This window comes from Oncorhynchus mykiss, chromosome 27, assembly GCF_057628025.1.
Source record: "Oncorhynchus mykiss isolate SJ-2025 chromosome 27, ASM5762802v1, whole genome shotgun sequence".
Classification (NCBI taxonomy): Eukaryota; Metazoa; Chordata; class Actinopteri; order Salmoniformes; family Salmonidae; genus Oncorhynchus; species Oncorhynchus mykiss.
In genome coordinates, this window is record NC_143048.1 from 8,873,574 (window position 1) to 8,886,058 (window position 12,485).

The 12,485-nt window shown below is 43.3% G+C and overlaps 1 protein-coding gene across 6 annotated transcripts in view; it reads right to left on the reverse strand.

Annotated features, from left to right (window-relative positions):
• The window catches only part of LOC110507449 (leucine-rich repeat and fibronectin type III domain-containing protein 1-like protein), a 99,822-nt gene extending 87,619 nt beyond the window's left edge, over nt 1–12,203 (reverse strand). For 4 of the 6 annotated variants that reach the window (XM_036965058.2, XM_036965059.2, XM_021587453.3 and 1 more), the window contains exon 1: nt 11,233–12,170. The gene's annotated coding sequence lies outside the window, so the exon portion shown is untranslated. Of the gene's footprint in view, nt 1–11,232 lie in introns of all 6 variants that reach the window. The other 2 variants (XM_021587451.3, XM_021587452.3) reach the window with 2 other exon arrangements.
• Between the last annotated feature and the right edge of the window lie 282 nt (nt 12,204–12,485).

Sequence of the window (12,485 nt, forward strand, 5' to 3'; positions counted from 1 at the left end):
TCCCAGGACAAATTAGCTAGCAACAGCAAGCTAGCTAAATAGTGCACGCTAACTAGATCAATTGCCATACATGTTTAATGCTTTTCGACCTGTCCCCAAATGAATGTAATTGGTTCAGAGTTTGTTTTGATATTTTAACCTGTCGTGATCGCGTTTGGTGTAGGGGGAAAAAAATACATTTGCGCACGATGGCACACACGCGCAGCTGGTTTTGGTTCCGTGTAATACATTTGTAAAAACATCTATAAACCTGTTTTTGTTTGGTCATTATATGGTATAGTGTGTAGATTGATTTAATCCGTTTTAAAATAGGACTAACGTAACAAAATGTGGAAAAAGTCAAGAGGTCTGAATACTTTCCGAATGCACTGTATCTACATACATTAGAAATAATTGTATTTTAGGTATGGGAATTACAACCACTAATGATTAACTTTGTGTTCTTCAAACTCGTTAAATTATACATTTAATGGTAGTTAAGCATTTCTAGGTCGCTACATTAGAGGGAATGATCAACCAGTCATCTGACAACACCACTTAATCATCTACTCATTAACACATCAACTGACTGTATAAATCATTAGGAACACCTGCTCTTTCCATAACATACAGTAGACTGACCAGGTGAATCCAGGTGAAAGCTATGATCCCTTATTGAAGTCACTTGTTAAATCCACTTCAGTGTAGATGAAGGGGAGGAGACAAGTTAAAGGATTTAAGCATTGAGACATGGATCATGTATCTGTGCCATTCAGCAGGTTAATGGGCACGACAAAATATTTAAGTACCTTTGAACAGGGTATGGTACTAGGTGCCAGGCGCCCCGGTTTGTGTCAAAAACTGCAACGCTGCCGGGTTTTTCACATTCAACAGTTTCCTGTGTGTATCAAGAATGGCCCACCACCCAAAGGCCATCCAGCCAATTTGACAACTGTGGGACACATTGGAATCAACATGGACCAGCATCCCTGTGTGTGGAACACTTGTCCATGCCCTGACGAATTGAGGCTGCTCTAAGGGCAAAAGGGCGGCTACAACTCAATATTATGAATGTGCTCTTCATGTTTTGTACACTCAGTGTACATTCCAACATCCATTTCTCAAGCTTCTTCTCATTTCTGTGAAAAGGGCAGGGCATTAAACAGAATAATAAAATCTGTGAGATATCCCCAAATAGAAATAAATCACTGTGTAATTTCCCCTCTCTCACCACGGCCTCTCCCGCTCTCTCACTGGGGAGCAGAGTAGACAGATGTCACCCTTTGAACGAATCACATCTCTGCTAGTCTAGCAGCACAACTAGGACTGTCATGTGACTGCTACACACACTCAGGTCAGTTGAGTTGGTGCCAAGCCCATCTGAGAGAAGGGACTTGAAGCCAGGCAACAGAATACATCATGGGGAGAGCCTGTCATGTCCACACACACATACTCTTACATAACAGCAGTTAGGACACACTGATCACACTCAGGAAGGCATATTATAGACCATATGTTACCATGCACTTAGAGTAGAGTTCAAGAGGTGAAAATGGCAGACAGATTCAGCTCTAACTCAGCCACTTATGGCCATGAAAAACGAGAAGTAAGAAGAGAGGTCAAAACAAGTATGGTTAACAGCATGAGACCTATATCTAAGTCGAGTTAAGCCAGCGAGAGTGGAGCGGATGTCGTTGGTTCAACTACTTTAGGCCTAATAAACAAACTATACACTCTTAGAAAAAAAAAAGGTTCTATAGGGGTTCTTCGGCTGTCCCCATAGGAGAACCCTTTTTGGTCCAGGTAGAACCCTTTTGGGTTCCATGTATAACTATGTTGAACTATGTATGTTGAAAGGGTTCTAGATGGAACACAAAAGGGTTATACCTGGAACCATAAAGGGTTCTTCAAAAGGTTATCCTATGGGGACAGCTGAAGAACCATTTAGGTTCTAGATAGCACATATTTATTTAAAAAAAATTGTGATCGAGTTTTTATATTTTTTTGTTGTCAAGACAAACAAAAAAAACACAAACCAACAGAAAGAAATTGCGACTTTTTTCCTAAGAGTGTACGTATGGGTTAGGAAGAACGAGTAGAAAAGAGCACTCCTATTGCTCAGGAACAACACATATCTAAGGGCTCTATGAATAAAACAAGGCCCTTATTAAATATGTAACAATGTCCCCATTAACATATATTACCCTTGGCAGACAGCCACCCAGAGGCAGCGGGAACCTTTTACAGTTGAGATGTGAAGGTTTGAGATTCAAATGGTATTCTTCTGATAGAGTGCACTTGGTGTACCTATTTAAATTAACCATCAACATTATCATAGCTAATTTGAGCCGAGGGAACAAAAATGAAAAGTGAAACGTGTGAAATACGTGATAGGAACTTTCCATTTTGCCTTACAAAAATATGGCTTATAAGTCAGAGTTAAAATATTTATTTGCTTTCAGTTTGTTAAATGCTATGTTATTTTAAATGCATCTCACACTGCAATAACAATAACACTAGCTTTCATGGGGCACATAAATAAACTAGTGGGATTCATAACTAGTATAAAATATTACATACTGTCACATATCAAGAGGAGACGGAATGTGGCTTCTCCATTCAGGCTGGCCATGAAAGTCACGTGAAAATGAGCCTGTTGAAGCATGCACCCCCACTACCCATATCGATGTGTGGAGCGATATCTGCCAACAGATCTTTGTCACTTTGACAGTACCCTAACTCACTGCGAGCTGTACATACCCATGCCTGTGATGTGTCCTGGAGTTGGTGTCTCTTCAAACCTAAGCTCGCAGGGGGAAACCTGGAGTTGTGCTTGGTTAGCAGACACTGTCTGTGATTGACTTTAATGTATTCTGTATGCAGTAAAACACATGGATAAAAATGCACTAATATATATATACACATACACACACACACACACACACACACACACAGTACTATATAGTAAAACTTAGGCTAATACTCTGGATCAGCCTGATGGCTCTCATGACTTCCTGAGGCCTCCAACAACATTACTACTGATCTCCTAACCTCTGTTGCCTTGGCCTAACCTAACTCAATTCAGGGCTCTGGACTGGATCTTCTCTCCAATTACCGAATTGTAAGAAAAAACAAGAAAGTGCTATTGATTTCAGCTGACTTGAACTACAAAAAGATGCTGACAAAGTATTTCTCAAACCAGCTAGACAAGTAATCTGCTGCCTGATAGCCAAGGCCCATGAGGGACCTAATTACAGACATGCAATTTATGTCACCCAGTAGAATCACCACACTCCACGTAAACTAGTGTACAATAGTTTAGCATGGAATAATTCACCACAGTTGTCCTCAATATGTGCCGCACAGCACTCAGGTTCAAGTATGTCTAGTGTCTACCCACCCTGTGCCCACACACACATGCCAAGCCACACAGCTGTTACGGGGATCATATGCAGGGCGCTGGAGCAATGTGAGGATGTGGCAGAGATACTATGGAGAACATTGACCCCCTGACTCAGGGAAATGTGCCAGCGCAGCATCCACCTCCTCACATAGATCGGCATAAACAGACGTAAACAGGCAACTTGGACAATGCCGCTCCACCGCTCTGATGCATTCCGCCACTGCTTGAGGAGCGGGTTGTGTAGTTGTTTAGCCTGCTGTTAAAGTGTACAGCGTGTGTGCTAACACAGCATGTGTAATTTCTCACCGGGGCCTGGGTCAAAATACTGTCGTGATAAGAACCTCTCAGTAACCAGATCGTGTTCCATAAAGGCTCTGTCAATCATAGGTGCTTTGTTTATGTTTGCAGCTGTTTGGATGCAAAGCCGGAGGGAGAACAAAGAGAGAGGCGAGCGTCCTGGAGCGTTGCACTGTGGGGGAAGGGGTTAAGCGGGATACAGACAGTACTGTACGGAACGCAGCCTCAAGTACTGCTCTTTGTTGGGACATTTCCACAGCAGCAGCTCTCCTACTTAGTCGTGCATGTCCATCCCTCATCCTCTGCTCATGAATAGATCCTCTGCTTTTTGTTTTATATTTAGATCAGGACCAATCTGCTCGAGGCTCTTTGTCGCGATTCAGTTGGGGCATGTGATCCTGCCTGTATAATCCTGATCATGAACCTGGCACAACCACGTCTGCCTCCATCTGCCTCCTTTTCCGGCCCTTATCCCAACCTGATGTGTGTCACTAAAGTCTCAGCTCAGGAATCCTCTCGACTGGCACACTAACCTTGGCAGCACTAATGCTAATGCGGCTGGTTGGATGTACACAGGCCCAGATGTGGCAGCATTGCCTGGTGACACTGACCCGGATAGGTCTGTATAGATCCCACCGTCTGATCCCTCCGTCTGATTGGAAAGGACGCGGATGGTTATAGAGAACATTGTTATTTACAGTATATAATCCACCCAACAGGCTGCACTAGGCTGCGGGAGGGGGAGGGGGGGGGGGAATGGGAGGACACTGATATTCACAGGTTTTGCTGTGTGTCATGGTTGATTTGCTGGCCAAGTGCTGTGCCCACTAGGATTAATATATAAGGTCCAGGCAGAGATATGTGACTTTGGACGTGCACGGCACAGAAGCAGACCTGGCCGTGAGGTCTGTCCCAGCCCAGCCCGGCACAGCACAGTAGCAATCCATTAATACCCCATCTCACTAGGCAGTGAGTGGCACCGGTCCAGATGCCTGACAGCAGAGGTCAGAAGCAGGCTGATTGAGATTCTGGCCGCTCGATAGGCAGGATGCAGCAGGATTGAGTCACCTCGGAATGCGGCAGCCGGGAGGAGGAGTAGCCCCACAGAGCCAGATCTGTTCCCCAGAGGGGATTCGGCAAGTGATTAGTTCTGTCTGTGCCAGTGGTTACAGCAGAGCGGGAGAGCGAGAGAGCGAGCGAGGTGGTCGGGCAAGAATAGAGCACAGAATACAGGCCAGGATATAAAGTCAAAGGAAAGAACTGTTGAGATAAAATAAATGAAGTGCAGGAAATTAACGTTGACTTGTGTAATAACAGGGGATGGGACTTTCTGAATCCCAATATTCCATCAGTGAATGATATTTAATATTCTATAGCCAACCTAATGAGATAAGGTAAGCATATATTTATAAGTAGCACAAAGTCATTACTCCCATACTTAACCTCTACCTCAGTGTAAAATGGCAAACCCAATGGAACTGAAAGACCCTCGTTTGCTTAGCTAGTAATTAGGAATCAAACGAGAGCCTTCCTAAAAGGTTGCAAGCAAATGATTGCAATTACAATGTTACATTTTAATGGTGAGGTGCCATAGACGCGTAATCCTCTCGCTTTGATGTCATCCAAACTAATAAGAAAGGTCAAATAGACAAGTGGCATAATTAAAAAGAATGTGTCTTAGCGAGATAGTAATAGTTGTACAATATATGGAATAAGAATTTGCGAATGGAAAAGTTTTGGGGAAATTAGAAAATTATACACTATGGGATGCCACAGTCTCTTTCCTTTCTTGCATAGCCACGGTAACAGCCAACATGAGATGCAGAAGGCTACAGTCCCAAGCTCCAGGTCCAACAATAACCAGAGCCCAAGAAATTGACACTGCAATTGCTGCCCGCCTTTTCAGACTCAGAGGTGTAAAAAGGTTTCAAGCACAGTATCAATCTGCTTCCATCGTAAAAGGCTGATTTCTCGAGTGAGATAGGAGAGCGACACTTCAGTCATAAGCCTGGTCTTCACATCTGTTCCATCACAGTGGGGGGTAATAGAGAGATGGGGGAGCTTAGTCAAATATACTTCCACAGCAGTATATTTGGGCTTGATAAGGATCAATTGGTAAATTACATGCTGGGCTGATTGTGGATTCACAGCGGAAAAGGTCCATTGTGATGCAGTATAGTGGAAATGCTTAGTGTGCTTGTGGAGAGCTAACCTTAGTGGTGTTAAGTACTGGATGGAGTGGAGGGGGTTGAGGGGTTAAGGGGTGGTACTGGTGATGGGAGGGGTGCTATGAGCACTGGGGTGCTGACATACGTGACGAACAGGGAAAGCAGTGTCATTAAGTAAGGGATCTGGTTGCTGGCTGGGATGTTAGTCTTTGTAGAACATAATTATAAATGCATAAAACACATTTCCTGTAAATCACGCTCCCTGTGCTCATCGGGGAGGAAGACTTTCTGTCGTTATCATAAAGCACCATGCTGATTACCAGCCTACTGTAGTGTAGACATTTCAGTCTCAATCCCAGGGAGAAATGCATAAAAAATGTCCTCAAAGAAACTCATTTGGTGCGGTGCCTTCTTTTGGGGAAAACCCAACCATAACACACATTTGGAAAAGCCTTGTCCGAAAGGAATGTAATTAGATTAATTTTAACTGATGCACGGATTGAATCAATAACACATGCTAGTAAGAGCATAGTCATTGTGAAACAATCAGCACGGGAGCAGATAATGAAGGCCAGGTTTCATGGCGTAGCTGACATGAAGCGTTGTCAAAGATGCCAGCTACATCAAGGTACTGTATATGATAAGACTTCATTCAGTCTGCTGCTGAGACACGGGAAACTCTAGCACTTCCCTAGCTCTCTTCACAAAAACAGGAAAAGTATTAATAAGTGTCTGACACATCCATCTCAACATACTTGTACGTGTGATGAAAACCCCTTGCACATTTTTAGGATAACATCACTTTACCAAATTTTACATTAGCATACAGCTACTCCTGAAGTTCTGTCTTTTTGCCTCTATCTTGGGGCATGATTTGGTTTTCCCCCGGCACCGGGGGGGTCCTTAGGGCGAAGACAGGTGGGGTTTCCCACCGGTCGAAACTTAAATTACCCCTCTGAAGTGCTCCCTAAACATGCCACCCGGACTGATAAGCCCATGACTTGAGTTTGACTTTAAATTATTTGTGGCCTTACGGACTGGATGGAAGAACACCCGTTTAAGAAGCGCTTGCTAAGCAGGAACCAACACCTGCATTATGAACAGATCAGGTGATTTGTCCAAAACTGCCGAAATCTAGCACCTCGGTGGACATGGTAACTGTAGCCTATAGGCTCTGCTCAACATAGAACTAAACATTTTTTTCCCCCAAAACGTTAATGAGACCCTCTGGCAGGCAATCACAAATGACTGAGCTAATTCTCCACACAGAAGCGATAGAACACTACACATGAATTTCAAAATGCATCATGAAATATGCATGCACCTTTCATCTGGATGTAGGTCTGAGATTCTAGTTAAATAATGTTAAACTGTCTTCATTTTAGAGACATACATTTTGTGACATTTCAGGGAAAAAACTCAACCGTTCCTTTTTGTCTCGACATGATTTTGTATTCCATGAAAGCACACATGTTAAGGTCTTCAAGTAAAACAATTATAGCTGTAAATCTTATTTCTGGAAAATCCAACTGATTTCAGGACAATCCTTACAAACCCTTCCAAGGCCAGGATGCTCCACCAGGCCTATTCTCACATTTAAATAGCGAAACCAGGAGCAGATGGTGCAGCCATGTGCCTTATTATAGAGCCATGCTGGCACTGACAGCCACAGACTGGCGGCATGATGTCCTACATGGGCGGAGGGCACTGTCATTTTATTTGTCCCTGCCTGTCACCTGTCTTAGAGAGAGAGGGTTAGACGGTGGGAGAGAGAGAGAATCTTGCAGAAAGTCAGATATCCATCCATCATTGCGGGACAAAGAACGCCAGACAGCACTAATATATCTCGAGAGATGCCTCTGGAGCGCATACACTCTTTGTCAATTTGAGGTCAGTGTATCTCAATATTCCGATGTCAAGTCTTATTTGTCACCTCAAGGGCACAGCAGAATGATAAAAGGAGGGAGATAACAGTCCACACAGATCCTTGGCAGCTGTTAAACAACCCAGAGCCAATATCAGCCTACCCATTAACACACACAGGGAGGGGATCAATACAAGAATGCAGAAGGCAACATTTAACTTCCAAAATAGAGGAAACACCAACATAAAGTGTCTTAAAAGGGTTTTGATCCACCATGAGCCAGAAAAGCTTCAATGCACCTTGGTATATATTCTACAAGTGTCTGGAACTCTATTGGAGGGATGAGACACCCTTCTTCCATGAACAATTCCATAATTTGGGGTTTTGTTGATGTTTGTGGAAAACCCTGTCTCAGGCGCCGCTCCAGAATCATCACTGGGACCGTGCTCCCACCCATCTTCACGAAGGGCCCCACACACCACAGCCATGAGCTATTAATTCCCTTACCATCGGTCAGACGATATCAGAGCATGAGGTCTGATAGAAACTCAGTCTCTGAGACTGTTGGTATCTACAATCCATCAGCCTGTTGAACACTTGAACTGACCACCTGCACTGATTCTCCACACCTTAGTACACATACATACATACATGTATATATATACACACACACATACATACATACATACATACCTACATAGGGCTGGGAATTGCCAGGGACCTCACAATACGATATTATCACGATACTTAGGTGCCGATGCAATATGCATTGCGATTCTCATGATTCGATACTGTACTTTTATTGTGATTCCATGTTAAAAACATATTTCTCACCATATGTCTGCTGCAGAGAGACAACAAGTTAGGATCAGTGCTGGAAATAAATGCGCGGAAAACAAATTGGCTCCTTATTTTAAAAAGAAGATGGAGCACAATTATGTTTTGGTGAAGGTACAGCCAACTAGCACAAAGATATTGCAAAATTGTCCAAACGATACGATATATCATCCAAAACACACACATCACAACTGCTGCTCTCCCATCACCAATTTACACCAGACTCTTTTTATGATTGCTAAATACTGCATAATTTAACCACTTTCGCCCCAATCGCCACTTCCCCAAAACAGGTGTAAATTGTGCCTTCCTGTATTATACTTACGTCAAAATGTTGTCTTAACTTTTATTATTTCTTATTGTTGTTGCATTGTCAAGAAGTAACCTGCAAGTAAGTTTATACCATAGGACTAATAAAACTTGATAACTCCAATAAGTGTTCAATCGGGTTGAGATCTGGTGAATGAGATGGCCATGGTATGGTTTACATCGCTTTAATGGTCATCACACCATTCAGTGACCACTCATGCCCTGTGGATGGGGGAATTGTCATCCTATAGCCATGGTAGCTAAATGAATGGCCTGCCCAGCATTTTTATACATGACCATAACACTTCAGCAACACTATAAGCATTCCGTTGCTTTAACATCAGCTGGCGCGTCAATGCGACGATCTACCTGCTACACAGAGTGAGAGCTGAGAGGGGCAGAAGCCAAGAGTGACTTTATTCTATTTTACCCTACTGTTCTGTACCATATTAATCCATTATGTGTAAGTACAATAGCTTTGGTCCAACTTTTCGCAAGTACTCATTAAAGGGTTGCTAGTGGTTGTACTAAATTATCTTCTAATTACACAAGTTGCTTTTGTTTACATTGTGAACATAGTCAATGTAGCTAGAGTTCCTGCTAGCTAGTAGCTTCTTGACTGAATATTAGTAAAATAACCAGTGGTTTATAGTCGAGGCCATAACGCAACCAAAATCAACTTTAGTTATCCTTATTTCAATTCACGAGGCAGAATGAACTGCTGCGTCAGCCGTGGAGAAAGGAACCTCGGACAAGTCTTGAGCCTGGACGCTGCGTTGGACGCGACGCAACGCGAGCACAACACGGTCAGTAGCGCAGCTTTCATTAAATTCAAAGAAAGCATGGCTGTAGTGTAGCAGGACCATTAGCCTGTTGGGATGCTAATTGATTCATTAACTCAGAAACCACACCTCCGTGGAACCATCTGCTTTCAACATACTTTGTATCCTTCATTTACTCAAGTGTTTCCATTTTTGTGGCAGTTACCTGTAGCTAGCCAGACAAACATGCATGTAATAGCTGACCTGGGTTGTTTAGTAGCACGTTGACAATGTTCTTATATCTGTGGGAACAAAGTAATGTGAAGCATAACGGACTATAGCTCATGTGAGGAGGGACCTGCAAGCTGTGGCTGGTGCTCCGTGGCCCCCTACCTGCGGTACAAAATAAGACATTCTCAGGCACTGCAGCTTGACATTCAGAATTCTCCTTGCTGGATTTACGGTACAAGGGATACAGAGCTAGGTGCTGCATCAGTGGAAAAATACACTGCCATGATTGGGCAATGAGGAGGAGAGACCTCGGCCGTGGCCAAAAGCCGAATTGCACAGGCTCACCTACATTCATTAGCCGAACAGCCAACTAGCTCAGGTGGAACGGATTCATTAAAAGTGGTCTTGCGTTATGCAATGCCAATGGAAGCGAATGATTAAAAGTAATTTAGAATTATTAAAGAAACACAGGCACACCAGTGTACAATACAAAATAAAATAAAAAAGGCTAGACCAGACGTTAAATTGTTCCAATACTTATCACATTACTCATATGCACAGGCATTTCCTGAACTTCCTCCTCCCAGGGTGTCTATTGATTGTGTGAGGCACATAAGTGTCCCAACATAAACCCTGTATAGTCTTGTGGAATTGCAACGTGATTGAAGATCGATTTCACAGACACGGTCTCGCCCTTTTTCTTTCTTTTCGAAAAGGATCAACATAAATAAACACGTAGGCTAGGATCTGTTCGGCCAACATGGTTGAACATAATTCCCAAATGCAGTCTTCATCTTTAATACTCTCGTCACATTTTTGGTTATCATCTCCAATAGGCCATGGTGCACTTGACACACGATCGAATCGATTTAGAAAAGGACATGGACTTAAGAAGCATATTTCACAAAGTCTCAAAGCAGTTTGATGTGCTGTAAGAGTGCATGCAGTATTTGTCACAAATCAAGACTGACCGAGTAAAAGAATGTTACGAGTAAATATCTGGATCGGGGAACAAACTTGCTAATAACCACATCTACATTTCCCGTGGTTGTTTGTGGTGAGACAATCAAACGAGACTAGAGTAGTCATCTATCTGCGAACGAGTTTTTACTTTTGAATGGTGCAATAGCCTATCCATAGACCATTACACAGCATTCTGTTGTAGACCCCCACAACGTCAAACAAACCACACCTGATCCACACCTCGTATTAGCCTTCCATGAAATGCATTTACACATGGAACTCCACTGTCACATAACAGCTCAATGTGACAATACTTGCACATCTGTAGAAACAATTAACAATTTTCTCTTACTCGGTTATGACCGAATTTCTAAATCTTTCATATGAGAAAACAATGAAATCATGATGATATATGGTTACCTCTATTCCTGAGCCCGATGTTACCACTCCGTTGTCTGTCAATCTCCAGTAGGCTATGCAACGAGGTCAATTGCCCGAGTAGATTTGAGCAAGAAATGCATCGATTTGCCGCCGGTCTGCTTCCCCAGTAGCAGAGTGAAGAAGCACAACAACCACCCAATATTTCTGGACTTGGTGCTCAAAGAACACTCACTTGCACCGAGGAGGGCAGTTGCGTTGCAATTAGTTCCCACGTATATTATCACACAAATGAGTAGCATCTATGCGTGGGATATCCAAGTATGACATTTCTTCCGTTTTAGCGTCAAATGACTCGACCCAGACAGAAAATACTTGTTTCCAAATGTTTTCTCCAGAACACAATCGTCCTTCCATATAGTGGCAGTGATTGTAAATTAATCTGCTGAGTCCAGCATATCCGCGGCCAAATTTCGATCGTTAGTAGCCTTGTTGAGGCAGTAATATCCGTATCAAATATACATCCTTGGAGCGAAGACCTAGAAGTTTCAGTCGGTGGTGTCCAGTGCTAAACTGACGACTCACACTACATTATTCCGCTGCTCTGTAGTTCGCGGAGAAGAAACTAACGTCCGTGGGCGTGGCGTACCGTTTGGCCAGAGCAAGGAGTCTGGATAGCCAGGCAAGTCCGGTGCAGCACTGACAGGCAGTGAGCGGCCGGCAGCGGTCCACGGTGCGAAGTGAGGGGCGTTTTGGGGAGAGGTTTGAGCCAGTTTACGCATGCATCGCGCCCCTCTGTGCACTAAGTACTAACATAGCCTCTCCACAGCTACAATCCGCAGCCACAAGCTCTTTCCACCTCCGATTTCTATTGGCAAAATGGTACTGCCTTTATGGGATTACAAATCAGAAATAAGGGTAACGATGACTGTCAAATCATGCCATCGAGCGCGGTGTTCTGCTTTAGGAGACAGTGTATTGACTGCTATCAAAGAATACGTCGTATTGACATTAAAGCCTTCATCACAAAACGGAGGACTCCTTATCAAATAGAAAAAAAGCCCACCATTTAGGATGATGATGCGTGCGCGTTGATGAAGCGTCTACATTAACCAACCCACAGCAGGGAGTGGATTACTGTGCTCAATTTACATGTTTGAGATTTTATAGGATTATTTTAACGTGCGCAATTATAGGATTAATTTGAGGAAATGTTGTACACGCAAACCACTTTTTTCAGAGCCATATGATGGGGATCGTGCAGAGAGGGGCTGTGTGTGTCCTTTCTGACACAT